The sequence below is a fragment of the Gracilinanus agilis genome, chromosome 1 (assembly GCF_016433145.1).
Source record: "Gracilinanus agilis isolate LMUSP501 chromosome 1, AgileGrace, whole genome shotgun sequence".
In the NCBI taxonomy this organism is placed as follows: Eukaryota; Metazoa; Chordata; class Mammalia; order Didelphimorphia; family Didelphidae; genus Gracilinanus; species Gracilinanus agilis.
Window position 1 is genome coordinate 643,702,435 of NC_058130.1, and position 18,107 is coordinate 643,720,541.

At 37.1% G+C, this 18,107-nt stretch overlaps 1 protein-coding gene across 1 annotated transcript in view; it reads left to right on the forward strand.

The window, feature by feature from the left end:
• Positions 1-564: 564 nt before the first annotated feature.
• Positions 565-18,107, forward strand: part of ATP6V1C1 (ATPase H+ transporting V1 subunit C1) — a 54,889-nt gene continuing 37,346 nt past the window's right edge. The window contains exon 1 of the mRNA XM_044668714.1: positions 565-737. The gene's annotated coding sequence lies outside the window, so the exon portion shown is untranslated. The remainder of the gene's footprint in view (positions 738-18,107) is intronic.

Below are 18,107 nucleotides of genomic sequence, written 5' to 3' on the forward strand. Positions count from 1 at the left end.
AAAAAAAAAAAGCATTTAGCCAAGGTGACCTCTTCCATCTGTGGTGCCTCCCAGGCGGAGAAGCGAGTTCATTCAAGGGAGGACTCTTGGAAGACAGGAATGCCCCCTTCTTTAGGTAGTGCCAGGATCACCCAGCCCCGTCCCCGCCGGTCCAGGGGTTCCTGGAGAGGTACACAGCGGGACTTCGACTACGGTTACGGGCGCCATTCGGCAGCCGTGGGCTGCCAGCACCGAGGCCACCTTCTTAGGAAGGCCGACACAGCCAAACTTAGGAACGCAGAAAGGAAGGGCCAGGAGCAAGGATAGAAGGGAGTAGAAAAAAGACATTCACCGTGATACCCGGGGCTGAAGCGCAACGCACCAGACTAACAAGGAGAGGACCACTTTGCTTACCGCCGGGCCGCCCACTCCTCCTTCGTCCCTTTGCCCAGTCCCTTCCCCCTTGCCCACCTTTCTTCCCTTTCCCTTCCACCCACGCCTCTTCATGCTCCTGGAGCCCCGCCCCGCCATCGGTCGCAGGAGCAGCTCTGCGCAGCAGCGCGCGGGCGGGGCGGTGGCGTCGGCAGGCGCGGAGGGGTCAGCTGACTTGCTCGGTCTTGGCACGTGACTCACGTCGGTGGGTGCTAGGGCTGAGGGAGCCCGGGGAACTAGGAGATGGAGAGCTAAGCTGCTAAGTCTTCCCGGGTGTCCCGTCTCCGTCGCTTTTTCTTCTTTTTTTTTTCTTGCCAGCGTCATCGGTAAGAAAGGGTGCCCTGGCAGGCGGGGAGAACGGGAGCTGGGTGGCGGGGCCGTGCCAGGTTGGGCTTTTCCTTCGGCTGTCAGACAGGGAAGGCGCCGCAGCAGCACCAATCACTTCATTCTTCTTCTCTCGCCGAACGGCAGAGCAACCGCCCTGAGGCCGTATGTCGTCTGTCATTGTGTTCTGAGCTGCGTCCACCGAGCAGGCGTGCCTTGGACCTAGGCCCAGCCTTCTCCCAGCTGTCATATGCTGCGGTATGGGGTGAAGACGTGGTCGGGACGTACTGGAAGGCAGGCCTTATACCAGGTCTCCGGGGGACCTGGGCCCTTGACTTGGGGAGAGGGCAAAGGTTACTGGCATCCATGGACGCCTAGCTTGCCTGGGGTTGCAAGGTCATGGTTCGGTCACTCAAAGCCCCTCACTTTGTAGGGTGTGCAGGATCAAAGCTGAGTGGACCATTGAGGTAGGGAAATCAGAAGTAAAGAAGGCCCATCCGGGGTCCTTTCACTGGTCTGTTGCGGAGCTTTTTTTTTTTTTTGTTGTTGTTGTTGTTGTTGCACAGCATCTATTCATTCTGCCTCTGAAATGTTTCTCAAAAAGCAGCCCCTTCCATTTCCTTATCTTTTGATTAGTTCTTTCCCCGTCTCACTCTCCTCCTCCCCCCAACCTGGAATCCTCTTCCTTCTCATCTCCACACCCTGGCTTTCCTCAAGATAAAGCTCAGTCTCAATTTGTGTAGCAAGTCTTTCTCGATGATTCTTGCCCCCTTCCCCATTACATTCCATTTATACTGTATATGTCTTGTATGCATAAGTTTTTATATGCCGTCTCTCTCATTAGGGTGTCAGCTCTTTGAGGGTACAAGGGCCAGGTTTTTGCCTTGCTTTGTATTCTTAGCCCATAGGACTTAGTAAATGCTTAATAAATGATTCTCCCTGACTGATAACTGCAATAATCCTTTGTTGAGATCCTGCTTATATCTCTTTAAAGTACTGGAATAATATTCTAAAAACTGGAATAATATTCTAACTGGGCTTCCTACCTACAATCCCTTCTAGTGGTTAACCACTAGGGGAATGATTAATGTAAAGCTCTAATCTTTATTTAAAAAAAACCAACCCAGCTATTAAACAATGTGCCAGTTGCTGGTGATAAAGATAAAAAACAAAGTTCCTCACCTCAGAGAGCTTTTATTCTTTGGTCAAAAGCATCCAGTGACTCTTAGTTGCTCATCACAGAAAGTTGAAAGATAGAAAATTGGGTCTGGAATTAGGAAGACCTGAATTCAAATCCAGCCTCAGATACCAGCTGCGTGACCCTGGGCAAGTCTCTTAGCCTCTCTGCCTCAGTTTTCTCAACTGTAAAATGGGGATAGTAACAGTTCATATTTCACAGGATTGTTGTGAAAATCACATGGAATAGATAATATTTGTAAAGTGCTTAGTACAGTGCCTGTCATATAGAAGGTGCTCTATGTTTATTCCCTTCCCTTCCTCTAATTAAAGATATCCAACAGTCTGTCTTGAGCCAGCTTTCTCTTTCATTGTTCCCATTCACATAATCTATGCTTCTGTCAAACTGGACTACTAAACTATTTCCTGATATCTCTGTCTCCAGTCTTTGTCTCTCCTTTCTTTAGATTACTTCTTCAATTTTTCATGTATTTAAGTACCATTGAATACAGGTTAACTGTGCTTATATATATTGTGGATATAAAAATGGAAATTCTTCATTCCTTAGGAGGTATAAGCAACACACAAATAAAGAGTGATGAGTTTGGAATTAGAAGGATGAATTTGGAGTAGAGGACTGGTTTCAAATCCTTTTTATGCTACTTAATACCCATGTGTTGTGCATGTTACTTAACCCCCTCCCCCTCAGCTTCCTCATTTCTACAATGAGTTGGTTAGATTAGAAATCCTTTCCAACTCAAAATCCTAGTGATATGTGACTGTATTCTAAGCAGGGCCTCCTTGGGGATTTTCTGTGTTAGAAGCTCATGAACCTAGAGAACAGATACTATTGTCTTTTGTTTCAAATGAAGTCAATTGGTATTTAGCTCCCAGTCCTAGTGCTTGACCTTTTACCTGTCAAAGCACCATTCATGAATCTTGTTTCTTAGATATGCCTTGAATTGAGAAACAAAGAGTTTGTGTCCTATTTCTTTGTTAGGGGAGAGAATTTTAGATTGAATTCTCATTTGGGGGAGAGGGAAAATAATGTTCCCAGTGACTTTAGCAGTCTTTTTTCTATATATTTAGCTACCATTCAAGCAGTTGAATTTTGAGGGGGTGCAAGAGGACTCCCAAAGGTACATGGTAAGAATTTTAGAGAGAGAGAGTTGGCTGGAAGACTCTTCTACCAAGATTTGCTTTGCATCTCTTATTTATTTTTGTCATAGAACCTATTTCAAAAGTTGTGGAAATAATTAGAGGGCCAGAAGATAAAATTTTTAGGCATATGATAAAAATGATCTTGTGATTGAAGTCAGTATGAGAGGTTGATTTTTCCTTCTTCCTAAGTGTTAGTTAGGAAGGCAAGAGAGAAATTTATAATATCATTTTTTACTGACAATAGATATTAGATTTCTAGACAACTCACATACAGTCTCTTATTTCATTTGTTCATGAATGTGCAGGATAGAAACAGATGTGATTCAGTTTGTACATGGGAAAATGTAACTATATAAAGGAAAATTGATTTATTTAAGAGTAGGATTAGAATTTAGGCCTCATAACTCTTACTACTATTCCACATATGATGTTATCAGTATCTCTGGAGAGCAGAGGTTCTTAACCCTTTTTGTATGTCATAATCTACTTTGGCAGTCTAATGAAACCTATGATCCTCCTCCCACAATAATATTTGTTGCCTACATTTATAATAAAAGGAACTGCTGAATTTCAGTTAGAGGGTAAAAAAATAAAGATGTAATTTTTTTTTCCACATCCAAGTTTCTGTACTCCCATCAAAACTCTTGTTTCCTTAAAAGTTCATGGACTATAGGTTAAGAACCCCTGCTGAAGACTAGGCTGTTGTAGATTAAAACATAAATAAATAATTTTAAGGCATTAAGGCCAACATTTTTGTTTTAGGGAAGCAGCCATAATGTAGTAGCCACTAGATTTGTAGTAAGAGGACTAGGGTTTGAGTCCTGTCTCTGCTTTGTACTTTGTGTTACCTTGGACTAGATGACTTGTGAGCATCAGTTTCATTTTTAAAAATTGTTATAATTTATGTATTTCTACTATGTAGTTCTCAAGGTAGGAATGTATTTTGTATATCTTTAGTAGAACTATGTAAATGGAGTTATTGTAATATTAATTCTGGACTTTAAAAGGAGGTAGGTGAACATCTGCAGCTGGACAGCACCTGGGTGGGTTGGCAAGGGACTGCTTTAAAATCATCTTTTCCAGGTATAGGTAAAGTGTGTTCAGTACCCAAAATATTTGGAGTAAGTGCTAGGAAATAAGATGATCTAAAAGTTGTTGGAAAGTGGGTCTTAGGCATCTAGGGTTTCTCACATTTATATAGAAGATTGGGTGTAAGGTTGTATATGAAAGATCCTTTTCTTTTTAGCTATATCTTGTACAATCCAGATAAAATTTATAATAAAACTACTAAAACCCTGACTAAAGCTTTTGTAAATTTTTAGGGAGATAGATTTAATATGGTACTTACAAACACTGAATAGAACATTTTGGCTTTTGTGAATTTTTTAGTATAGTGGAAATAAATATATTTATTTTTAGTAATGGCTTTTGAAATACTAAAGCTAATATTGGAATTTTACTCATCTTAAATGAACTTTTGCAATATAACGTTGGTCCTGTTTGATATAGAATTTTCCCTTGTTTTTTAATAGACCCATTTGGGTACTGGCTCTGTTTATTCTTATAATAACTATCAGCAGCAAATATAAGAACCTGAGTCATTGTAAAACTTGCATTTAACCAGTGTTTGAAAATTTCAAAGAAACATATATTATTGTGTCATGGACAAACTAGTAGTGACTATCAATCAAAGCTACTTGGGAATTTCTGAATGACAAAGGTGACATTTCAAGCTCTGCTTAATTAAATTAAGCACTTTTTTTTCCATTGGCCTTTTAGAGAATCCTTTAGGCATTATTTGATTCTTCAATATAATTAGTTTTTGAAACAAATCTTTATATCTATTTAAAATAACAGTATTTGAAGTGCATTGGAAGTACAAATGTTAATACTGTGTCTTCAAATGCGTCTGATAAGTCATTTGAAAAATAAGTACTCATGAACAAGTAGACTTGTAGTTTTCCTTCATGGTACAATATGCAATAAAGGGTAATAATTTTGCCATGGGTATTGCAAAAAGAAGAAACAAGGTGATTTTATATATGCAGAACTTGATGCCCTGTTTTCTAGGGTTTCAGTTTTGTATCAGTGTTTTTTAAAACTGTGAAACCACATTATATTAAAGGATCTTTGATCACATGTAGTAATTGTAAATACAGATATCCCTCAATTTAAATCCAATTAATATTCAGAATTTCGGACGTATTCAATTGATAAAATTGGGAATAAATTCATTTTGCAAAGTCTTTAAACATTTCAAGTCACTTTTGTTTTTATATAATTTTATTTTTCTTACTTTATTTCCAAGTATATCCTTTTCTCTTTCCCTATACAGGAGCTATCTCTTACAACAGAATAAAAAGAAAGAAAAAAAAAACCACTTCAGCAAAACTAACTCAGACATCATTTGGAATTTTTAACTTAAAAGAATTTTGAACTGAAGCATTTTGTAATGATATTTACCAGTGAAGGGTGGTATTGCAGTGCCATTTTCCTAGATATTATAAATTCTCAAACATATCTTTGAGAATTATATACACATGTAAGGGTGGGTAATCAAAGAACAGCAGCTATGGATCCAGAGACTCTAGGCATGGGAAAATTTGTAATTCTGGAATATCCCTTGGCAGAGGGGAAATCCAGGTCTTAGGGAAGTGCTGACTATAGAAAAAGAAGGAAAATTGGCTACTGGGTTAAATTTGCAGTTCCTGGTAGTGGATTATTAACATGCCATGGTTTCAGCAAACTTCACCAAAAATTCTCAAATTTTGTTTTTAATGAATTTTTTTTCTTCTGTAAGAATTCTCTAAGAATACTTGTTCTTCACCTTGATCCCCCCCCCTTTTTTTTAAATAATGGAAGCCAAGGGGGAATTATATTTTAGAAATTCACATTAGAATTACTCTGGGGACAATGAGGTTGAAATTATATGAATAAATAAAGTATATTTGCCAAGTATAGAAGAGATTCTTTTAAAATATTAGATAGTTTATAAAGTGAAAATCAGCAGGTATTTAATAACTATGTAACAGTTAAAACATTTCATTTGAAACAAAGAGAAATACTTAAGAGCCATCTCAATTTGTTTAAAAAATGTGTATTTTAATTAAAAACAGAGTATCACAGTAACAGTACCACAAATTTCATTATGTGAATCCCTGAAATCATTACCTGAGAGAAATATGAAGTCATCTGAGTCATAGGAAGTGTTTAAACAAGTTAATAGTTTATGAACAAGAACTGGAAAAAAATTGAGAGATTTCTTGTGAAGGGTAGAATTTAAAAAGAATCAAATAATAAAAACAACATATTTGATCTTCATTCATTGTGTGTTTTGTAGTGCCTTCTGCATGCTTTAGATATGATAAATGATTCGTACTAAGCTGTACTGTTACAATTGTGCCATGTGTCACAACTGGGAAGTAGTATATTATTATTGCATTTACGATTTGAGATCATGCAGCTTCTCCATCATTTTGTCTTGATTTGATAAGATCTTAATAATCTGTTTGCTACCTTAGTATTAGAAAAGAATGAAGAGAAATTATGTGTGCACAGCTAATTAAAAAAAAATGTAGATATTACCTTCCCCACCCCAGTTCTTTAAGCTGAAAATTGGCTTGCATTTAAAAGTCTGACGAAAGCATCAAAATTGGGTTGTTGGTTTTAAGAGGAGGAGGGATTGTTTGAAACCTTTGTGGATATTCTGGTGTAGAGGTTAGCAAACTACAGATGCAGCCTGTTTTTATACAGTTTTTGAGCAAAGAATAGTTATTACACCTTAAAGTTTTATTATGAAGTAAAATATTTTAAAATAAAGTTTTATGTTTTAAAAATGTAAGAACCAATCTTAGATCATGGGCCATATAAAAACAGGTGGAGAATTGAAGTTTTGCTGACTTGTGTTCTAGTCTGTTTTCCTGAAATTACTTTGTAATTATTTTCTTTTTATCTTAAAAAAATTCTTACCTTCTGCCTTAGAATTGATAGCAAGTATCAGTTCCAAGGCAGAAAAAGATAAGAACTAGGCAATGGGGATTGAATGACTTGTCCAGGGTCACATAGCTAGGAAATGTCTGAGGCCAGATTTGAATCTAGGACCTTCCATCTCCAGGCAAGGCATTCTATCTACTGAGCCATCTAGTTGCCCAAATCTTGTGTATATCTTATATACCGACATAAGCTATCTTCTTCATCCTGGTTCCCCTAGAATGGGGCACTTCCTTTAATATCACTTTACTTCCTTTCTAATCTTGACCCTATAGTTAACCAGATCTTCACTATTTTTCTGATGCTCATATCTTGCCAAATCTGAATCCTGGATTACTTTTACTCCATCTCCACCCACTCCTACTCTTGTGTGATGAATAGATCTGGAAGAAATCATGTAACTTAGTCTACTGGGTGTACTACACATTTATTATCTAAGTTTAACTGAGCTCTCACTGCAGCAAGATGATACTTTTACTCACTTATTCATCCACTGAGAATAAGTGAGTAAAAGTGTTAAATTAAACTTCAATTTACCATCTTTTGAGTTGAGGATCTCACCTTTTCCTTTACTGAGAAAATAGAGGCCATCTCTTCTGACCTTTTCTTTATCCCAGAACCCTATGATGTCACTCATTCTCTACTTTAGTCTTAAATAAAGGGATAATCCTTCTTGACAAGGCCAACTTCTCCACATACATCCTTGATCCTATCTCGCATCTTTTCCAGTTCCACTGTCTTTTCCTTCCTTACACCTGCTCTCCCAACATTTTTCTCGTTCTGAAAAACCTGTCACTAAGTAAACCCTACCACCCTTTCAGGCTATTGTATATCTTTCTTCCTTTTCACAGCTAACCTAGAAAAAACAGTTTACACCTATTGTTTATATACTACTTTCTTTCACTCATCTCTGAACCTTTTGCAAGCTGGCTTCTGACTTTATTATTCAAATGACACTGCCCTCTCCAAAGTTACCAGTGATCACTTAATTGCTATATCTGATAGCTTTTTTCACTACTTGTCTACTTGTCCCTTTCAGCCTTTATGCAGCATTTGACACTGTTGACTACATTCTTCTCTTAGATATCTTTTCCTTTCTAGGTTTTCATGACCCCCTCTTCTTTTGGTTCTCCTTCCACTCATTTGACCTTTCCTTCTCAATCTCCTTTGATGGTTCATTATTCGTATTGTTACACCCCCTCCCCCCCAATTCTAGGTGTTAGAGGACACCAACACTCTATTATGGGCTTTCTTTTCTTTCTCTTAACTTGCATCAGTTCATATGGGTTTAATTATTAGTACTATGCAGATGCCTCCCAGATCCGTATATCTAGGCCACATCTTTCTGCTGAGCTCCATTCTTGTATTTCCAGCTGCTTAATTGATATCTAAAACTGAAAGTCTCTTTAGCTCTTAAACTCAGCATGTTCAAAACAGAATGCTTCCTTTATCTTTCCCCTCAAATTCACCTTTCCCCACTCTAAACTTTCTTGTATTTATAATGGGCGTATCTATTATCTAAATCTTCAACCTAATTTTTTTTTGACTCCCAAGTTTTCCTCACCACATATACCCATACATTTGCCAAATCTTTTCATTTCTATTTTCATAACACTTCTTACTCTTTTCCTCTTCTCTCTACTTATATAGCTACTGCTAGGGCAGGCACTCAATCTCTTGCCTGGATTGTTATTGCACTAGTCTCCTAATTGGGCTTCCTGCTTCAAATCTCTCTTTACTGATCCATCACTCACCTCCCCCTGCTAAAGTGATTTCCTTATAGTGCAGTTAGGAACATGTCATTTTCCGTATTCATTATGTTCTTCTCTCTGGGATCACATATAAGCTTTTCTGCTTAGCATTTATTTATTTGCTTATTATTATTTTAATTTAAAACCCTTACCTTCCATCTTGGAATCAATACGGTGTATTGGTTACAAGGCAGAAGAGTGGTAAGGGCTAAGGCCTAGCTGCTAGGCAATGGGGGTCAAGTGACTTGCCCAGGGTCACATGGCTAGGAAGTATCTGAGGTCAGATTTGAACCCAGAACCTTCCATCTCTGGGCCTAGCTCCCAATCTGCTTAGCATGCCTTAACCCTACCTTTTCAACATTATTCTATATTACTCTTCTATTTTTTGCTCTGTGGCCAAGTCAGATTATTCTTTATACACTATATTCCATTTCTCATCTCCCATAGGCTTTGTCCTGGCTAATCCTCCTGCTTAGATTGTACTCCCAAATCCCCTGTCTTTTGGAATCTCTTCTTTCCTTTAAATTGCCCAAGTGCTGCCCCTGTGAAAGGCCTGTCCTCATTCCTCCTAGTGGCTAATGCCCTTCTTCCCAAAAATTTACCTTTAAAGATGTTTTGTATATATTTATGTATATGTTATCTCTTCCAATAGAATGTAAGCTCTTTTGGGCAAGGCCTATTTTATTGTCCTGTGGGCCAGTCCCAGTATACAGAAGAACTTAATGTTTATTGATTTTGGCCAGGTGGCCAAATCATTATATTTTTCTGATCCTGAGTTTGTTACGTTGTGGAAAGAGATATGATGTCATTGCTTACATCTTCCTTTCCATTAAAATTTCTTGTTTGCAGGGAAACATAAAATAGATCATTCTCATGGGGCAGGTTTTCAAAGTAAATGAATATTTGGCACAATATGATAGCTTTGCCTGGGTGTACATTTATTTGTTTTTATCAATTCTCAACTTATTAACATTCCATACTAACCTTGATTAGTGTTTGCTTTTTAAACTCACCCTGAAATATACTTGGAATATGGGTTTTGGATCATTTCACAACACTGTCTCTTTAGGAAGCTAAAGGAGTGGTATATATATCCTGCATAAAAAAGATGTTTCATCAGAGATATAATCAGTCAATGATAGTGGTTCTGCTGACTTGTTCAGTACCTAACTCTCTCAGTATCTTTCTTAACCTCTTTTGCATCTGTATTCAACCTTGTATAAAAAATTTGGCCTACATATTGAATCTTGAGTACTTTTTGTTTTCTATAGAAGCTTGGGTGATATTTACATTCTTTTAATTCTACAGATATTTAAGTGCCTTCTATGTATATTCAAAGACAAAACAGAAATAGACCCTGCTGTCAGGAATTTACATTTTATGTCTGGATGAGAAAGGAGGAAGATACATTGTGTACACAAATGAGTAAATTCAAAGCATATACAAAGTAATTTTGAGAAAAAGAATTGTGTTAATAACTGGGGAAGGAAAGAAGTATCCCTTTTTTGGTGCTTTGAGAGATGTCAGAGGTTTTTTAAGAGAGAAGTGAAGGAGTGCATTTTAGGAATTTGGGGCTACTTGTGAAAAAAAGTATGGAGATGGGACATTTCGAATGTCTTGTACAGGGAACAACTAGCAGATGAGGTAGAACTGGAATGAAGAGTAAATGTAGAGGAGTAATAAGACAGGAAATGGAGGGGTGAGAGTGGTGGAGCACTTAGTTGCCAAGTGGAATTTTGTGTTGAAGATATTTGAGCTGGGCGGATGGGGAAATGATGTGGTCAGACCTGTGTTTGAGGAATTGACAGTAGTATTAAGGATGAATTGGAAAGAAGAAAGATTGATGATAGGGAGACGAATTTTAAGTTATTTTAAAAGTCCAGATTAAGGTGATGAGACACTCAAAATGAAGAAGGAAGAGGGAGGTTGAGAGAGAACATGTTAAGATCTGTTCTGGACATATTGAGTTTGAGACTCCTACACTGAATGTCATAGGAGTTCTGGGGAGATATTAGGACTGAATGCATAGATTTGGGAATTGATTTTGGGAACTGGGTCAGTAAGTATTAAAGTATCCCCCATGTGTTCAGGTACTGTGTTAAGTTCTGGGGATAAAAAGAAAGGTGGGGAAAGTCCTTGATCTCAAGGAGTTCACTATCTAACAGGGAAGACAACATGCGAGTAACTATAGGTATACCTTGGTGGGTCTAGTTCCAGATCACTACAGTAAAGCGAGTCATGTGAATTTTTTTATTTGTCAGCACAAATAAGTTATATTTATACTGTATTGCCTACTGATTGCACAATAGTAGCATATCCAAAAAAAGATATCTTAATTAAAACATACTTTGTTATTTTAAAAATGCCAACTATCATCTAAGCCTTCAGCAAATTGTAATCTTTTTGCTGGTGGAAGGTGTGGCCTCTATGTTGATGACTACTCCGTGTAAATGATCAGGGTGGTGCTTGTTGAAGGTTGGGATAGATATGGCAATTTCTTTAAATAAGACCACAATGAAGTTTGCTGCATAGATTGACTCTGCTTTTTACTTAAACACTTAGAGGCCACTGTAGAGTCATTAATTGACCTAATTTTGTTGTGTCTCAGGGAATAGGGAGATCTGAGAAGAGTGAGAGTGTTGGGGAATAGTGGGTTGGTAGATTAGTCAGAACATATACCACATTTATCAGTTAAGTTCATGGTCTTACATGGAGGTGTTTTGCAGTGGCTCCAAATCGTTACAAATAATGATATCAAAGAATACTTATCACAGATCACCATAACAGATATAATAATAATGAAAAAGTTTGAAATATTGCAAGAATTACCTAAATGTGACAGAGATATGATGTTAGTGCAAGCTATTGGGAAAATGGTGCCAAAAGATTTGTTCTGAGGCAGGCAGGTGGCTCAGTAGTTAGAGAGGCCTAGAGACAGGATATCCTATGTTCAAATCTGGCCTCAGACATTTCCAAGCTATATGACCTGGGACAAGTCACCTAACCCCTTTTGCTTAGCTCTTACTGCTCTTCTACCTTGGAACCAATATTTAGTATTGATTATAGGATGGAAGGTAAAGTTAAAACAAAACAGCATTTGCTCAGCCAGAGTTGCCACAGACCTTCAATTTGTAAAAAAAATGTAATATCTGTGAAGCACAATAAAATAAGATTTGTCTGTATGTACAAACAAGACATATAGATGGCAAATTGGAAATAATCAATAAAAAGAAGGCATTAGGAATTTTTGTTGGGAACCTGAAGGAAGCCAGGGAAGCTGAGTAAGTTGAAAAAGAGAGAGAGGATTTCAGGCATGGGATACAGCCATGAAAATGCTGAGAGCTAGGAGATGGAATATCTTGTTGAAGGGATAGCAAGCAAGCCAATGGTACTAGATTACAGAGTATGTGCTAGGGTTTAGGCTATAAAAAAAACCTGGAAAGGTAGGAATGAGCCAGTTTATGAGAGTTTGAATGTCAAACTGAGGATTTTATATTTGATCCTGCAGTTAATTGGGGGGCCACTGATTGATTAGAGAGAGAGAGAGAGAGAATATATGTATGTGTATGCATATGTGAAAGATTGACAGCTAAGTGGAGGACGAACTGGATTTGAAAAAGATTAAGCAGGGAGACCAACCAGAAGGCTATTGCGGTACTACAGCTGTGAAATGAGGGCTTGGAACCTTGGTGACAATGTTAGAGGAGAGAAGGGAGTGTATGGGAGAGATGTTGCAAAGTCAGAATCAATAGGTCTTGGTCACATATTGGATATAAAGGGTAAGAGAGAGTGAAGAGTTGAGGATGATATCTATTTTGCAGGCTTGGTGATGAGAAGGATGGTGGAGCTTTTGACAACATAGTTAAGTTTGGAATAGGGGAGAGTTTGAAAGAAAGCAAATGTCATCTGAACATCCTTGGCCATCACCCCCTATGTGTTGCATCACCTTAAAAATGTAAAGCTCTTTAAGGGCAAAGGCCATCTTTACTTTTGTATTTTTATCTATAGTGCTTAATAACAGTGTTTAGCATATAATAAGGATTTGAGAATTCTTTTCCATTTATCCATGTATGTATTCATACTTCCATTTAAAAATGAATTATTTTATGGATACTTTTAATTTTTAAATCACATTCATTTCTAGACTTTTTGTAATAGTATTTGAAATTCTCCAGGGATACTAATTTGGGGTTTCAGAAATGAGAAATTGGAATTCGTGAAATCATAAGGTATTTTGTATTTATCTTAATGCTTTGTATTGAGTTTTAAAATAATAATGAGAAACCATTATACAGCAAATCATTTTTCTGTGATAGGATTCTACTAAAAGATTAAGAGATTTTCTCTAAAAATATGATGTATAAATGTATAGTTCATATTGTTATTTTTATTATAAACCAATATATTGTTTAATTTCGGTCCCTTTTCCTTATTTCCTCCTGTTGCTCATGTTGACTCTTCTGTCTTTGATGGCATTTACCTTAGGGCCTGGATCTCAAAGCTATCTCATCCTCTTTCCCCCCTGGATATTTCAGTCACCAGCCTAGATATCTGTTCCAAGTGACTTCTGGATTTATGGAACTGGTTGTAGAAGTCATAGCAATATGTTGTTGGAACTATGAATTGGTCTATCCTTTCTGGAAAACCATTTGGAATTATTCAACTAAAGTGACTAAAAGGTGACTTGATTCAGAGATCCCACAGCTAGGCATGTATATCTATATCTATCTATATCTAGCTATATATCTATCTATATCTAGCTATATATATATGTTTATATATACGCACGTGTGCACACACACACACACACACACACATGCCCCAGGTGAGCTCAGTGATTTTTTTTAAAAAGGTCTTTTATTTCACTAGTTTTTATAACAGTAATTTTTGTCATAACATAACTAGAAAGAAACAAAGTAGTTGGACCAAGTTTGTAGTATATTTGTAATGGAACTGTGCTATAAGAAATGATGAATGTGATGACTGTAGAGAAACAAAGGAAGAATTTATATGAACTGATGGAGTTGGAATCAAGAGAACAAGGAAAATAGCTTCAATGATTACAAGAACAACACCAATCTAAACTGAATCATTTGAAATGAAAATGACAAAGCTTGACTCCCCTCCTTCCCCCCACCCCCAAAAGGAATGAAAAGGCATTTCTCCTTTATTTGCTAAGATGGAGTAGTGTGGGTATGGAATACTGACTGTAATGTATTTGATTGTACTGAACTTTTTTTTTTCAAATTGGTAAATACTGATAATATGAAAACAAAAGCTATCAAAATTTTAAAAATTAATTTAAATTAAATTTTTTATCATTTTTTAGTTAAGAAAGATACCATCATCCATTTTTTCCAGTTTTTTAAACTTAAATATTTATATTAAGTATCCATTTGGAACTAATGGTGGCATGTGATATAAGCTACTGGTTTAAATGTACTTTTTGCCAAATTATGTTCAGGTTTTCTTAGCAGTTATTCTTTTTTTTTTTTTTTAAGCTTTTGCTTTGTATCAGCAGAAGAATGGCAAGATCTAGGCGATCAGAGTTAAGTGACTTGCCCAGGGTCACACAGCTAACCAGTGCCTGAGGCCATATTTAAACCCACATTCTCTCAACTCCAGGCATGGTGCTTTTTCTCCTGTACTATGTAACTCCCTCTCCTAGCAGTTTTTAATGAATAAGACCTTCCTCCAGTAGTTTATATTCTCTAGCTTATTGAGTCCTTGATTATTTAGTTGCTGACTCTTGCTTACTTGCTTACTCACCTGCTTTACTGATCTCCTTTTAACAAGTGTCAAGCTAATTTTGATGATTATTGTCATGCCTCTTCTGCATCACCCATTTAGCCTTTGTGTTCTGACTTCCATCTGTGTTATGCTTTTGAAACTCTTCATCCTATGATTCATGATGTTTTGAGTCCCAAATCCAAAGGCTTTATTTCATTCTTCCTTCTTGGTGAGCTCTGCAGCTTTCAGTTCTCTTAACCATTTCTTCCTTTTTGATGATGCTATTTCCTAACCCTACCTTCATTATGGGGTTCAGTCAGGAGAACAGTAGAAGAGGACCTGTATTAATAAGTGTTTTATTTGGCACACAGACCTCCAAATAGCAGTTATGGGAAGCAGGCTTGCTGCTTGCAACATAGCTAAGATTCTTCCCCTCTTCCACAAATACAGGACTTCATATTTATCGGGCTACATCAATTAATCAAAAAGCTTTAAATTAATCCCCTTTGTTTCAGTCAAGGGGAAAGAAAGTGGAGAAAAGGAAGGAGCATTTATATGGTGCCTACTGTTTGCCAGGTATTGTGCTAAGCAATTTACAAATGTTATCTCATTTGATTAATCACTTAATAAACATTTATTAAGTACTTACAATGTGCCAGGAACTGTGCTAAGTACTGGAGATACAAAGAAACATCAAAAATATTTCTTATAGGGGAAACAACATGAAAGCAGCTAAGTACAATAAGTTATGTACACTGTAAATGGGGGGGGAGGTTGGAGGGGGAGAAGGCTGAGAAAGACATTTTGCTGAAGGTGGTATTTGAGCTGAGTTGAAGGAAACAAAGAAGCTAAGAGGCAGTGTTTGAGGAAAAGCACGCAGAACAGTAGATGAACCAAATTTTGTGTTTGACAAGAAAGGTAGGAAGTTTGTATCAGGAGCTTTAGATGCCAAACAAAGGAGTATACATTTGATCTTGGGAGTAATAGGGGCCACTGGAGTTCATTAAGTTGGGGTGGGTGACATTCATACCCACACCTTAGAAAAATCACTGGCAGATCAGTGGAGGATGAATTGGGATGGGGAAACCAATTACAAGGCTGTGATAAGGTAGTGAGGTGATGTGACTCTGAGCTAGAGGAGTGCTGTGTGGGGAGAAGGGCAACTGTAAAGGTAGAAATGTCAAGATTATCAGTGACTTGGATATATGTAGTGAGTGGTTAAGATGATACCAGAATTGAGGGTCTGGGTGACTGGGAGGAGAGTGGTAATGCTCTTGACAGTTTTAATGAAGTTTGGGATTGCTCAATGCTGGCAATATACAGACAAAGATTAATAGTCCTTTGCTTTGAAGAGCTTATATTCTTTTGGGAGAGTCAGGTACATATATAAATATATTTGAAATAAAAATTGGGGGAGGATTAGGAAAGGCCTCTTGTAGGAGGTGGGGTTTGAACTAAGATTTAAAGGAACATAGACATTCAAAGAGATAGAGGCGAGGAATTTGTTACAGGCACAATAGTCAACCTGTACCACTGTAGATTGGTACAGGTAAGAGATAGGAGATGTAATATTGTCTTTGATGATCAATTAGCAAGAAGATCACCTTTATTTTCACTGTTTACTTGTGGGAAGCCAATAAGAGAATAGATAAAAATCTGAAACCCCTCTTTTGACACCTTATGAACCAAACTTTTCTTATTGGAAAAACATTATAGACTTATTGAAAAGCTTTGAGTCCTTAGCAGACCAGCAACTACTGAATTAAAAATTTCCCTTCTTGATAATTAAGAAGCCTGAACTCTAAAAAATATAGTCAAGGCTGGACACAGACAAAGATAGAGATAAGACTGAAGCCAGACTATCTGACCAGGTGCAGACCTGTAAATCAAGGCAGAACGCAATTAGTAAACATCTCCATGAAATATATTTCTGCTCCCAGAATTAACCCCTACTAATTGGTGGTTGGAATTTGGCCCTTGTCCTTGTATCTATATCTCTACTTTTTAGACTTTAATGGATTGTGTATGATTTGTAACTCCTTCACAGCTGTGACTCTTTCTTTGTGTTCTTTGTTTGAAACCAGTATAAAATAAAGTCCAAATCCCATAGTGTCAGATCAACATGGGCTAACCACTAGTCTGGTTGTTCTCATTTTCTTTTTCCTGTCTTAACAATCCAATGCCACTAAACGCCACTCAGAACCCTTACCATATAGAGCTAGCCCTCTATACTTACTGCCCTATTGTAAACCCTTACTATCACCTCTTTGGTGATGACAGTTTTAACAGCTAACAAGTCTCAATACTTCTACTTTCTTGAAATTCTAAACTGTCCTTCACTCTATCAGAAAAAATCTTCCTTATTTGTCAATCTGATCAAATCCTTGTCCCTGTAGTCTGTGTAAGGTCTCTGTTTCCTTTATCTGGATTTCTTCCTCCCGATCATTCCCCTCCCTTCACCCACAAACCCTTTACCTCTCCCAAATCTATTTGAATCTTGTTGCTGCTTTTCAAGTCTGGTTCAAATGTTACTTTCTTCTGTTTGATATAATGATCCGTCTCTTGGACCTGCAATTGTACCTGGCACATAATTACTGTTTGAGGCAAGATATGTAAACGTCTTAAAAACTTCAGAGCACTATATAAATGCTAGCTATTAATAGTTACAACTAAATTTTTCTTTTTCTTTTTCTCTTTTTTTTTTAAAAACCCTTACCTTCCATCTTGGAGTCAACACCGTGTATTGCCTCCAAGGCAGAAGAGTGGTAAGGGTAGGCAATGGGGGTCAAGTGATTTGCCCAGGGTCACATAGCTGGGAAGTATCTGAGGTCAAATTTGAACCTAGGACCTCCTGTCTCTATGCCTGGCTCTCAATCCACTGAGCTACCAAGCTGCCTCTACAACTAAATTTTTATAAAAGACCTTTAAATATTCACATCCATCCATCTGTTAATTTGTCAGTTATATCCTCCTTCTGTGACTCCTTCTTTTGCTATGTATATATTTTCCAGTTAGATGATTAAGTTTGATGTACATATCTTCTAATTCAGCTTCACTTAATCATAGAATGCTAGAACTAGAAAGAAAGGAACTTGTTTCTAGAAAGGAATTTGTTTCTAATTTTTCCACAATTTCAGATAATGCTATATTAAATAATCTTTTTTCTTTTTGATAATTTTTTAAGATACATACCTAGTGATGAGATTGCTGGGAATGATTCTCCCTTGCATTGAATTGCTGGATTGCTCTCCAGGAAAATTCTATTTGGAATTATGTCAGCAATTGCTGGAATTTGTTGTTTTTATTTACTTTCATTGGTATGAGTAATTTTATAGTTGGTATCTCTTTTTTAATGTGCATTTCTTTGATTATTAAGTATTTTGAATATTTTTTCTAATAATTGGAAGATACAGATACTCTTTTATAAATTTTTATTCCTATTGGGTTTCATTTTTATTATAGGTATTTATATATACATCTTGTTCTCGACCTACATAGAGACAAGGAGTTGTGACTTATTAAAAACTGTACTGGAGCCTGACACATAATGCCTTGCAGATTTTA